This window comes from Acomys russatus, chromosome 11 (assembly GCF_903995435.1).
Source record: "Acomys russatus chromosome 11, mAcoRus1.1, whole genome shotgun sequence".
NCBI lineage: Eukaryota > Metazoa > Chordata > Mammalia > Rodentia > Muridae > Acomys > Acomys russatus.
In genome coordinates, this window is record NC_067147.1 from 38,498,846 (window position 1) to 38,512,537 (window position 13,692).

At 53.2% G+C, this 13,692-nt stretch overlaps 1 protein-coding gene across 2 annotated transcripts in view; it reads right to left on the reverse strand.

Annotated features, from left to right (window-relative positions):
- Positions 1–13,692, reverse strand: part of Unc5b (unc-5 netrin receptor B) — a 65,958-nt gene that overhangs the window by 27,798 nt on the left and 24,468 nt on the right. The gene's annotated exons all lie outside the window — the stretch shown is intronic.

A 13,692-nucleotide genomic window follows, 5' to 3' on the forward strand; every position in this document is an offset into this window, starting at 1 on the left:
CGTTTCCAGCAGGAGTGCCAGAGTCTGACCTTGACACCATCTAGGGGTGAGAGGCTGCCTTACGGCTTTGCAGTCCTTTACAGCTGGTGACTCCTGCTTCCTTCTTCAAGCCTCACCTGAAAGTCTCCTCCTTAGAGCCCTGTTCTGCCTGCAATCCCTATACCACCACCGCCCTGCCATTGCCACCAGGGTCCTGCCCTTCCTCTGGCTTGTCTTTCTCAAGTGCACTGGCATGCTTCCCTGTTCACATCCAGGCCCCTCCAGACCGTAGGGTTCCAGAGGACAGAGTGCATTCAACACATAGCACATCAGAGGCTCTTAAGGCTTGGGACAGGGATGTCTTCAGATACATCAGAGGCAGCATGACCTCACAATGCTTTCATTTTGAAAGTCCCATAGCATGAAGGCACTTCTTTGTCTACTGCTATGCCTCTGGGTTAGCCTGGCACACAGTAGAATCTACCCACCTTTCTTTCTTTCTTTCTTTCTTTCTTTCTTTCTTTCTTTCTTTCTTTCTTTTTTTAAGGCAAGGTCTCAAGTAGCCCAGGCTGGCCTTGAATTCACTATGCAGACAAGGATGACCAGGAATTTTTTTTCTTTTCTTTTTTTTTTTTTTAAAAAGAAAGATTTATTATGTATACAGTGTTCTGCCTGCATGCCAGAAAAGGGCCCAGATCTCATTATAGATGGTTGTGAGCCACCATGTGATTGCTGGAAATTGAACTCAGGACCTTTGGAAGAGCGGCCAGTGCTCCTAACCTCTGAGCCATCGCTCCAGCCCCTGACCAGGTGTTTCTAAGCATTCTGCCTCTTCCTCCTGAGTGTTAGGATTATCAGCCTGCACCCACCACACCTGTTTATGTGGTCCAGGGAATTGACCCCAGGTCTTCGTATATGCCAGGCAAGAACTCTATCAACTGAGCCACATCCCCAGACACACACACACACACACACACACACACACACACACACACACACACACACACACACACACACACACACATATATATATATATATATATATATATATACTTAAGAAGTGCGAAGTACTGAAGTCCCTGAACTCTTTGCTCTGGAGGCCTCCTCACCTTACCACACAGACAAGAGGAATAGTGAGCCTTGGGGAGGGTACCCAAGGCCAAGGATAGCCCCCCATGCCCTAGCTAGTTCAGGGCACCTCTCTGTAGAGGCAGGCCATTTCTGTGGCCTGCCCCTGCAGCCACTCCAGCCGGGCCTGCACGCTGTAATTAGAGTGCTCCTTGCAAGCCCTGGTAATGAGGGGGTGTCTGGTGCCAGCCGTAATTACAGCCTGGTTGGAAGGCACAGGGGCCGCCTCCAAGCCACATTACAAAGTCTGCAGCAGGACTCCCCGCCCGACTGCTCCCTTTTTATGGGGATGGTTAAAGGGAGGGACAAGGAGTTGATGGAGAAGCCAGCTCAGGCTGGGGGCTGCGGTCTCAGAAGAGTTGAGAGCTGAGAGTCCAGGCCTGTACTGCTTTGAAATTATGCTCCTGCCTCACCCCTACCCACCCACGCCAACATTCCCATCCAAGGTAGAGGTCAGACAAGCAAGGACACCAGCTGAGACATCCATGTGACCCTCAGCTAGGCCCAGGGTCATAGGCCTTTGAGAACAATGTCAAGAGGACACAGCACACCTATTTACTTAATTAACTGTCAGGGCTCAGACAACTTGGTCTCCATCACATAGCTACTAAGGGCATATACTTGGCTGGGGCCTCTAGACCCTGTCCCCGTGTCCCTGATGGCAGTGGTACAGGGCAAAGTACAGGTGAGGCTCAGCCAAGCCCAAGAGCCTTACAGTTTGCAGCTGGTTCTCTGGGAGGCCCACTGGAATCTCCCTCTTTCTTTAGGAGATGAAGAACTTGGGCCAGGGTGTTGCTAGGTGACGGGGTGGCTTGTTTAGCATGTTCAAGACCAGATGCGGAGTTTGTTCACCAGGACTGGGTTCAGGGATTGGAATCCCAACCTCAGGTTTCTGCTGGCATCTCAAGATTTATCTCCGATTTAATTGGTCCCCACCCCACCCTCCTGCAACCCAGGGAACACCAACTGGATTTGGGTGACTTGACTTCCTTAATGACCAGTCTCCAAGGTAGGTTAGCCTGCTACCCTTATGGAACTGCCTAAGTAGGCTCCTGTTAAACCATAGTATAGACCAGGGGCCATTCTGATGTACAGACCCAAGGGCAGCTTCTGCAAGGAACATCGCGTATCAAACGCAGCAGCAGGCATCTCTGCACTCGGTTCCCATGGCCCCTCCCTTCCATAGCTTCTTCCTGGACTTCTCCCCCAGCTCAAATATCTGGCTCCAAAGACCACTGCCAACTTCCCACAGGTAACCCACAGTGATGCAGTTTCTAAGATGCCTCCCCTCCCCCACTCTACCTGGAACTCCCAGAGCCTCTTCAATAGCACCTCTAATCCCAGAGAGAGAAAGTGCCTGTTGCCCTGGGCTTCAAGGGCATGTAAATGCTGTCCTAGAGGATGGGACGGAACTGGACAGGCTGGACACAGCTCTGCCAACCCCAGCCTCACTTTCACATCTTGGGTCTTGAGCCTACAGGCACTGCATGGAAGACAAGGAGCCCCTGAAAGTAGGGGAGGTAACCGCTTCATCTGCTTGGCTGAGCCAGGACTGGAGGGCATTTTTCAGAAGGACACTTTAATTAGGAAACAGGGCAGCCAGCCACAGGGACTTACGAGCCACACCCTGTGCAATCAGAGGCCTATATAGTCTAGGCCTGGCCTGCTCTCTGACCTCAGGCAGCTTCTACCTCCTCTGTGAGGCTTGGGCAGCCCCCTCTGGGCCTTCCCTCCCCCCCACCCATGTCTCCTCAGACTGTGGCCTCTGGCATAGAGCACTGGATGCTATGACATGTTTTTCTCACAGAGCTCTGGATCTTGGAGGTGGGTCCAGTGTTGATGAGGTTAGTGGAGGCCCTCATGACAGAGGTAAGGGCAGTGAAATTCCTGCTCCTGCATGTCTCCACCAGCAGAGACAATGACAAAAGTCCCTTTTGGCCACTGCTTTGTTTCTCAGAGGTCTCAAGCATTGCTGTTCTAGGCCAGCAGGCAATGGCTTCCACCTCAGAAACTGCCTGCCCTGCTGTCTGTCCCAAATGAGTGGTGGGGACCCCTCACCTTGCCCCATCCACCTGCGTCATCAGCCTTTTCTTTCTTTCTTTTTTAAGATTTATTTATTTATTATGCATACAGTGTTCTGCCTGCATGTAAGGCCTGCAGGCCAGAAGAGGATACCAGATCTCATGATAGATGGTTGTAAGCCACTATGTGGTTGCTAGGAATTGAACACATGACCTTTGGAAGAGCAGCCACTGCTCTTAACCCCTGAGCCATCTCTCCAGCCCCTGTGTCATCAGTCTTAGGTCTCTGTGTCCTTATTTCCTCTCTGAGACTCCCAGGCCACTACTAAGGTAAACAGAGTCACAGTATGACAGCAACCAGGACAGGGCTGAGCAGGAAACTGGAGCTCAAGTCTTGTCCACAGACTCTTATCTGTCTGGCCGTGGGGAAGAGTTTTTTTTTAGTCCCCTAGTCTCCTCCATGGTCCTGGATAGGCAAACACCACATTCTCATGGATGCAAAAGTACTTTACAAGCTGTAAAGGGCTGTCCAAGCCTAGGATTAGTCATTTTAATATTTCTAATTATCTCTTTTACAGCACTGACTCACCTCCATCCTGCCCATGATGGCTACTTCTTATCCCAGCTCCCCTAGCAGGACTCCAGTGGCATCTGGTTTACAGGACACCCCACAGGCCTGCACCTTAAGGCCCAAGCTCCTCCTTAGATTGGGGAGGTGACAGTCATCCTTGAGCAGAGTGAAGGGAGAGGGGCTTTGAATGCTCCATTTTTTGGTAGGAGGATCTTTGCCCATCACTCGGGTGCTCTGCAGGCCCCGAAAGGAACAACCACATAGGTGTGAGAAAGACCCTGGTGACTGGGAGGCGGGAGGGAATATGGTAAGAGCTCCCTTCTGCCTTTTCTTTAGTTCTTTCTTTCTTTTTTGGTGTTTTGTTTTGTTTTGTTTTTGTTTGGTTTGCTTGTTTGTTTGAGGCAGGATTTCTCTGTGTGGCCTTGGCTGTCCTGGACTAGCTTTGTAGACCAGGCTGGCCTTGAACTCACAGCAATCCACCTGCCTCTGCCTCCTGAGTGCTGGGATTAAAGGCGTGTGCCACCACCGCCCCAGCTGCCTCTTCCTTATAGACATCCTGGAAGGATTCTCTGGGAGACCCATGCTACTTAACTTCTGGCAAAGTTTTGCCCATTGCGGACCTCCTTCTTCAAAAAATGAAGTGTTACGGTCATGGCTTGTCCTAAGACCTAGGTGCTACAAGGAGAGTTTCTAGGAAAAATGTACCAGCTGCTGGGGAAAACGCCAGGCTGCCTTGCTATGTGTGTGTTGTGAGGGAAGCTATAGCCCTGACCCTTTAAGAACAAGACTGAGAGGACCAGGCTCTGACCGGATTCCTTATCATGTGTGGCAGCAGGTGGACAGAGACAAGCACAAAGCAGTTAATGTGGATGCCTCCAGCCTCACCAAGAGGTGGGAGCCTGGCTCTGCTCTGTCCAGATTTAGGGACACCTATCTCACCCAGACACTATGGCCTTGTCCTTAGTGTAAATGGACCAACACACAGGACAGGAACTTGGTTTCAATAGCTGTGGGATTTTAGGTGAGTGACTTCCCCTCTCTGGGCCCTAGACAGTGAAGTAGAATAAACCCAATCACACTTGGTATTACTAGCTAAATGGCTGGCATGAAGAGGATGTTCAAAAAAGCGTTCCCAACCAATTCTTGTCAAAGACGGTGGCCTTTATTTCCCTGTCTACAAAATGGGTATATCTCTATGGGACCATCAGCAAGGCACTGATATAGAGCGGGGACTCAGTGTTTGTGGGAGCCACCGATACCAGGTGGCCTGGCAGAGTTCCCTGCACATCTGGCCATAGTCACCTCTCAGCCTTACAACAGGCACACGTTGTTGTCATGTCCCAGGTGGCTGCTGGGCCCCCTGCCAGAAGCAACACCATCCCAACCCACACACACACACACCTCGAGGAGCACCTGGTGTGAAAAGGAGGGAGCTTGCCGCCCAGCAGTGGGATGGCCAAGGAAGAGGGAAACTCAGCAGGAGGCCCTGGGTGCTCCCCACTTCTCAATGGGGTCCAGCATAGAGCACTGGCCACCTAGGTGACTGGTTCTGAGGCCGGGAACGCCTCCGGACCTTAGAACCTGGACCGCAGTCAGCATTAGTTCACTTAGAAAGCTCAGCTCCAGCCTCCTACCTTTCCCATGAGGTAATATTATCATCCCATTTAGCAGGTAGGGGTGGGGTGGGGGCAGAGGTGAGTGGCAGGCAGCTCACACACTGAGCTAGGGAGCAACTGTGTGGGACTCAAGGTGAGCAGTGTCATGGGGGGGGGGGGTTACAGTCTCTTCCTGCTTGTTCCTCAGTGCCTGACAGAGAGAAACCACAGGCTGCTCCAGCTAATGAGGGACTCACTTGGTTATAGGAGTGCAGTGTTCACCTCAACTAGCCTCCGCAGGACACTATCCTGGGTACTGGCTTTTCCCAAACCCTCTTATCCTTTGTCACCTCTGACCCTTCCTGAACATTCCTTACACAACTGTCCAATGTTCTCTTGGCTTCCCCAAGCTTATCTTCTCTGCTCCCTCACACCATGCTGGCTGGAGTGCTCCTGGGACTCAGCAGAGAGGCCTGGGCCTGGGGCTCTGGCCTGAGCCTGGGTAGCAGTGTGTGACTGGATGAGTCCTGACCTAACCCTCTCTCAGCCTTGCCTTCCCACCCGTCAAGGAAGGGTCAGATGAGACACTTAGTCTAGGATCACCGAAGCTCGCTTCCTAGACACATAAGGCTGGGGTGCCGCTGAGCACCTGGGACTTCAAGTCTTAGTTCACCTCTTGGCTCTGCACTGAGGAAGCTTGGTCTGAGGAATGAAAGACAAGGCCACTCTCCACAGAGGCCTCCTCCCTAGTCTCCATCTGCTCTCTTGCTCTCCCCCCCCCCCCTCCCCCAAGCTTTCTGGACTGGGATCGGGCCTCTGTCTGAGTCCCGTATGCTCCCCTATTCCACTCTTAACCTGCGGTAGCTGCCCCTGTCACTAGATCCATTCCTGGCAGAGTTATTTCCCTCTGCATGAGCTTCCATTAGGCAGGAAGTACACCAGTTGCAGGCAGGGCACAGGGGGGGGGATAAGGTGGCCATAAATCTCTCCCCGCACCACCACCACCACCACCAATGCTGCTGGCTCTGCAGCACCTCCCTTCCCGGAGCAGCTGCAGCTGGGTTGCATGCGGTTCTGTGGGGGAGCAGTTGTGTGGGTGCTGCTGGCACGCGCCACTCACAGAGTCACTTCTGAGTAGGCCCTTGTGGTTACAATAGTTCAACTCAACAGTGACACCTGGCTGTCCAGAGGGAAGGGCCAAGGTTGCAGACAGATCAAGTCACTGAGGGTGATGATTACCGCAAGCTCACAGACTAAAAATCTACCTCTGTCTCCTAGGAGCATGGAAAGAATGGGACTCAGGAAATGTGGGCAATTGCATCAAAGAGTGGGTGCAGGTTTGTCCCTTTTTCCAGCTACCTCTCTCACAATCCCCTTTCCCTTTTGGAGCATGGAAGGGAGAGTTCTTTTGTTTTGGGGTACAGGCTGCCAGGAGTGAAGGAAGCCTCAGCAGATCTTCTGGAAGTCAAACAGTGCTGGGAAGGGTGAGAGTCAGCCTGCTAGTTGGGCCCAGAGCCTCTGGCCTCCTCCGTGGACCAAGTTTGGTTGAGGAAATTAAACGAGATCACAGGGGTGATAGTAAAAGAGCAAATTACTTTAAAGGGCTTCCTCTTGGTCCAGATCTGACTGCAGATGGAGGACGCTAATTAGCAAATGAGGAGTGGCCTGCTCAATGAAGCTGGTCCTCACATGAAGCTGGTGTTTCTAGGGGCGCTAGAAGGGAGAGCCCCCAGTTTCTCCTTTACTCTCCTCGCCCAATTGGAGAGGTGCGGGTAAAGTATTGCTGTCTGTGTCCATCTGCTGGGACTTCTGGGAATAAAGGTGGGAGGTGGCCCTTATCCCTAATCCACAAAGCAACCTGACGGGGGCGTATAAAGTAGGGCACAACTTTTCACCTACACTTCCACTTCAGAGAAACTCTCCCAAGGGACTCCACTAACTGTGAGCAGAGCAAAATGCCCCTCTGGCTGAGTGAGGAACACCTATGATGTTAAATGCACGCACTCGGGTATGACATTGCGAGCTAAGAAGTCTTCGCAATTACTCAAGGACAGTGGGGGGTAGGGGTGGGGGAGGGGAGTTACATGAGGAGATCAGAGCGATGCTAAGTACATGATTAAACCATAAAACAAACCTGGGCATGTGCCTGAGAGGAAATGTATGAACAGGCAAGGAGGAGTCAGGTCAGGGTGGGATTATGAGTGATTGTGTTTCAGAACTTTTCCCCAGCGTTTAGGGGAAATGTGGGCCGCAGTTATCTGAACAATGTAAACAAACAAGCAAATAAACCTCTTCCTAGACTCCCAGATTGTGAGGACAGCAGAGCCTGGTGTTGTTTCAAAGGACCTGGAGATTCTGGGAAGTGACTGCCCCCCCCCCCCCCGCCCCGCAGACATACAGTCTAAGCATAGCTTTCCAGTGAGTGGCAGTCTGTGAAGCTGCCTCGGGGCAGGAGCTCAGGGGCTGCGGCTATCCACCTACCTGTTCCCACAGGAAAGTACCTCTGGTGACCCACATTGTTCTCTGTCAGTGAGGGGCAAGAAACAGAGCTCACTCCAAAGCCAGGAAGTCAATCTCCCCTTCATACAGGTCAGCTTATTTGATGGGGACCTAGGGGGTCTGTGGACCCGTGAGAAAAATCTCCCTAGGCTGGGCCCACACCATTGAGTAGACTCCAGGGGCCCATCCCAGAGGCTTCCTCTGGCTATTTCCTGGCATTGTTGACCCCATAATCCCAGCAGCATCAGCACATGCCACCTAGTAGTCCTCCCTGATCAGCAGACTGGTGGGACCCAGGTCTTCACAGACCGTGTAAGATCTGATTATCTGTGAGAGAGGAAATCCCGCTCCCCTCCATCAGCTCCTCTAGGACACTCCAGTCCCCTGGTGTTGGGTATAAGAAGCCATTTGAATTTGCATAAAATTTGCATCAATTTGCATAGCCACCTGCTACAGTGGAGAGAGCATTGAACCAAGACTCACACTTTGGAGCCCAGTCCCAAAGATATGATTAACAGGCTGTATGACCTTGAGCAAATCACTGTCCTCTCTCAGCATCGGTTTCCCTATCTACTGAACTGGGGAACTGCATTGCCAGGAAGTGTGGACCTGGCTGGAGGATGGATGGAGCAGCTGTGACATGACAGCAGGAAGACAGACATGCAAACAGCTGGGAGTGGGTCCCTGCTGTAATCTGTACTTTGGGCAGGTGCTTCCTGAACACTTCCTGGGAGACACCAATGAGACAGCCTCTCTCACATCCTGACTGCTACGCTTCTGCTCACTGTACCCCCACCCAGGCTGTGGGGATACCTAGGGAAAGACACACACCCCTGCTCTACCCAGCTGCTCCATCTCTCCTCCCTTACGCAGTCCCTGGGGGAAACAGTCACTCTGGCATCCTGCAAATGCTTTCAGCCAGGTGCCAGGGAGCTTGGTGGGGCCCCGGGGAGTAGGAGGTGAGGCCCCGGGTTGTCCTGGAACCATCTGGACATAGCACATGCACACAAGTACACATATTCATGCACACCCACCGCCTCCCTAGTTTAGACCACAACTATGATGGAGAGCAGTGACATCTGTTTGTCCCAGCCTTCCCTGCAGAATCCCTGGGCCTCCTGCAAGTTATTTCCGGGGCGATAGAAGGGGAGGGGTGGAAAGAAAGCTTCATTCCTGGGGAGCTGCTCTTACTGGCTCCTTGCGTCAGGATCTCTTGGGCATAGTGTTGAGGGGAAGGGCAGGGCAGGGCAGCAAACTCTGGAGAAGGTAGGCCCTGGCACCAGCTTCTCTGTGGGGTCACCAGCATAGGGCATCCATCAAGTGCAGCTGGGACCAGGAGCTGGTGAAAGAGGCAGGAGAGCTTTGGCAGCTGTGGCGTGGCACTTCTCAGCCTCAAGCTGGCGTGAGCCAGGCTTTGGACTGTCCCAAGGAATCTGCCGTGAGCTGTGTGGGCATGAGAAGCAGGGAGCACAGGCTGAGCTGCGGAGGAACGCGCAGCTGCAGTTCAGTTGACAGAACTCTTGCCTCACATGCACCAAGTCCTGGGATTCCTTCCCCAGTGTCCCATAACCTAGGAGTGGTGGTACAGGCCCAGCGTCCAGGACTAGGGAGATAGAGGCAGGAAGATGAGATGTTTGAGATCACTTTTGGGATATATGAGACCCTGTCTCAAAAATAAAGACAAAGAGCTAGGTGGGATAGTGAGGCAAGTTGCTTTACACCTTGAGGTCCTCTGCTGTCTGGTAACCCTCCTCTCCTCTCCACCTCACCCTCCTACTACCTCATGCCACATTCACAACCAGAAGATGGTAATGAATGAATGCATGCCAGTGCTTAGCTTTACCCTCTCCATTTTATACAACCCAAGGTCTCCTCTGCCAGGGAACGGTCCTACCCACCATTAAGATGGGTCTTCCTTTATCACTTCATGTAATCCAGAGAGTCCCTCACTAACATTCTCAGAGGCTAACTCCTTACTCTAACGATCCCTAAAATCCCTAACAGGTGCACCTGGAGACCTGCCTCCTGGTGTGGCAGCTGACACTGCCGTGTCACCTAGGTTGGATGTGCGAGGAAATGTGTAAGGCTTTTTAAGGTGAAAAGGTGGAAGTTCTCCACTTAATAAGGAGCCAGGGGATAACCCCATAAGAACCACTATCAAGTGGTAACAAGACTTGGTAATTTGGTCCTGGATCTATGACAGCCAATACCCAGCATGTCCCCACCCAAAAGTAGACATCACTAAAGGATGCTGGCCTTCACAAACAGGTCTAGATGTGGCCCTGGGACTCTCGGCTCAACACACCAGGCAACAGACAACACACTACCAGTCTCGGGCTTTCTGACATGAGCCGTTTCAGCAGGAGCTAAGCTGGGACTCCAGGAAACATGCTTCACTCAGGAGTGGGGGAAGAGGGCGGGGAGGTTTTGAGGGGGGCAATAATTGGGGCCTCTCAGGAGGGCTCGAGCATGCAGCCAAGGAAGGGGATACTGTTTGGGTCCAGTTGAATAGCTGGAAGCTTAGGGTCATTCCTGAAGGTCCCAGGGGGCTCTGATATATGCCTGGCTGGGACTGCCCCTCCAAAGGCATCTTGAGGACCAGTGACTGGGGCTCTGGTGTGGTTAAGAGGTCTTTAGCAAGCTGCTGGCTCAGACCCAGCAGACTCAACCCTGGACTTCCATACTCTGCTTTATAAAGGGGGACTGCCTGGCACCGTAGCAGACACCCCAGGGGGTAGGGGATTGGGCACCCTGTAGCCCCCACACTTTGTATCTGGCTGTGACGGAACTTAGAATGCTTCAGCACTCAGTCTAAGCAGCAGGACCAAAGCCACGTGTGCACTGGGATCCATGGCTAGATTCCCAAGGATGCAACCCTCCAGCCCGAGTGCTTTATCTCTGTGATGAGGAATACTCACTCCGCAGATGACTGCACAGCCGTTAGCTTGCAGCCTTCACCCTCCTTGCTGACTATGAGGGAGGCAGAAGGAGCCACAGATCCTGCCAGAGTACAGAACAAGAGCTGGGAAGCCACTCCATGGAGTCAGATCCAGGCCAAGCGCAGAGAGTATAAAATCAGGGTGGCCACCTACAGGGCCAGGGAAAAGTCTCAAGCAGGCGCAGGTGAGGTCATCGCTCTCTGTCACTATTGTCCTTAAGCCTGGAAAGTCAAGGGCCCTTGCACGCTGGTGCAGGGGAAGCTGGGCCAGGATTCTGGAGGCAGCCGGGAACCAAAGGTCCCAAATGTGGTCCCTTTGACAGCACTGTTATGTCAGGGCAAGAGCTCAGGCTGTGCCAGGCTCTAGTGCCAAGGTCTAAGCTGGCAGCATGCCTGAGAAGCCTAGTTGGAGCTCACATGTGGTGTCAGACCATGCCAAGTGAGCAAGCTGGACATGTGGCCGCCATCCTATATTTATGATATATTCAGTCCTACGGTCAGGTTGTCCATGCAGCAGAGATCTACGAGGAGGGACCGAATGCCTGGTCACCTGTGAATAGATAACTCCCAGAGGCCCAGTGGCCCCCCATCAGCAGTGGTAAAGCTGGGACAACAGGTGCCAAAGACAAACGTGTGTACTCATCACCTGCGGGAATAAAGACGGGCGGCGCACAGGTGCGTGTGTGCAGATGGTGTATCCGATGGGGTGAGCATGTATGTCTTTCTGTGAGAGTATTTGCCAGGAGGGACCCTGAAACCCTTGTCTCTGTGTACCTGCCTGCAATGAGTGTGAGCCAGCATTCACCATGATTACAGACAGCCTCCCTGTGCACGGGTGAAGAGTGCCACCGGCTCCAGCTCATGTCAATATGCATGTAAGGGAGCCACTTTTAAAACAAAGACCTGAGGCTGCAGAGGGGGGAAGAAAAACCGCTAAGATTCTTGGGACCACGGAGCTCAGCGGATCTTCACGGGTCTACTGGGGGCTATTACATGAAGCGAGTGTCCATTCTACCTAATGCATAAATTACTAATGTAAATTAAAGGATAATTGAAGCCCTTCAGGCCCCAAATTTAAATTATTTAGCAGGTAGTCAGGAATAGGAGAAAAAGGGAGGAAGAGCTGAGTTTAACACCCAGAGGGGGGGGGGGAAAAAGTGCCAGCTCAGAGGGAACAGGAAAAAGGCCCCTCCTCCCATCCTCTCACCAGCTTCCAGCCTTCTGCTCTGGGACTTCTCTGGGCTCTGTCTACACAGCCTTCCTCCAGGTCATGCAGCCTCCCAGGAGAGCATTCCTGCTTGGGTAAGCATTGCTGGGCCAGAAGCAAGCCTGCCTCCCCTAGGGGTGCGCACAGACTCCAGTTCCTTAGATGCAATATCTGCATCCTCCTGGGGGTGGGGGGAAGAGGTGACCCCCCCCCCCCGGGAGCTGAGAGCTGGAGCCAGAAGCTGGGGCCCTGGATCACTCCAGGAGAGAAGACAGCTGGAAGGGCTGGCCAACACACTGAAGAGTTCCCCATACTTTTCCGGAAGGCTTAAGATGGGCCTCCCAGGGGTCTGTAGGACACTGGGGATTGGGGGGGGGGGGTGGTCCTCCTTCACCAGAGCCCTGCATTCCAAGTACACCTAGGGAGGAAGAGTGACTTTCCCTGGACCTGCTGTGTATGAAGTATGGAACATTCCAGTTTGGGGATACAGCCGTTCTTTGCTCAAGCCTTGACCAAGGCTCCGGGGCATAATGATGGGAAAAAGCCCACACTCAGGCTCTGGAGTCAGCGTGGGTTTGGTTGAGGAGTAAATGCCAGGTAGAGTACAGAGAGTTCCGGGGACAGTGCGAGGCCACTGGACAGCTTAGCCAACAGCGGAGCCCTCAGTGAGTGAGAAGGACATGAGCCAGGGCTGTTGATACCTTCCCCCTCCAGTTCATCCCCTGGCTGAGAACTCCTCTTCATGAGTGCCCTTTGCTCACTCAGCTTCCATGATGCCCTGCCACCCACACCGCCATTTCCCCCAATGTCTGGGGTGTTTCCTCTTTGGCACTCCTGCCATCTCTGTGACTTCTCTGCTTTGGGACAGGGGATGTCCCTTAACTACCCTGATTGTCTCCGGGAACTTGTGCCAAATGGCTGGGGCTCAATTACTGGTCCAGTGACCGGCTTTCGGGACAACCTGCACCAGGCCTGAGCATGCCACTGGTGGATGGTCAAGGCCAATGATGCTCGCCATTGGCTTCATGCAGGAATCTAAACAGAGGCTCAGCCCAGACGGGTCGGGTCGCTGGCGCCAGTGCTCTCGGAGCAGCAGAGGCAGGATCAGGCAGGTCCCTGGTCAGGCGGGGGATGGGCTAGAGGGAAGCTGCAGAGCACGCATCACTGCTCCCCTGTCGGCCTAACTCAGTGAGAAGGACATGAGCCAGTACTGTTGACACCTTCCCCCCTCCAGCTCGTGCCACCATGGGCACTGCTGTGGCTCCAGGATCCGAGAGGGAGAGCGAGGGTGGGGTGGGGGGTTGAGGGGGAGTGGTCAAACAGGAGGTGGCTCTGACAGGCTCTGACCATCATTCACAGCTATCCACACAGCTCCCCACCTCAGCTGATTCCTAATCATTCACCCAGTGACTCCTGAAAGACAGTGTGTATTATGTCCCTTGGCTGCCCTTCAGTGTAGTCTGCCCCTCTTAGGAAGGCTCTCTTGCCAACCCCAACAGGCCAGATTCCAACACAGCCCACCCCCACCCCCAATCCTACTCTGAACTCACTTGCCCCTGTGTTAGACAGCCACCAGGCCACCCGGCTCCCTGAGGAAGGCTCACTGATAGATACTCTACCCTGGGGCCCTCCAGCTTGTTGGGACCTCTCCACGCCCCTTCACTCCCCTCTGCAGGGCACAGAGCACCCTTATATCTCCAAGACCCTAATCAGGACACTTAGTCTCTGTTTCTACCTTTCTTGTTTTATTTTTT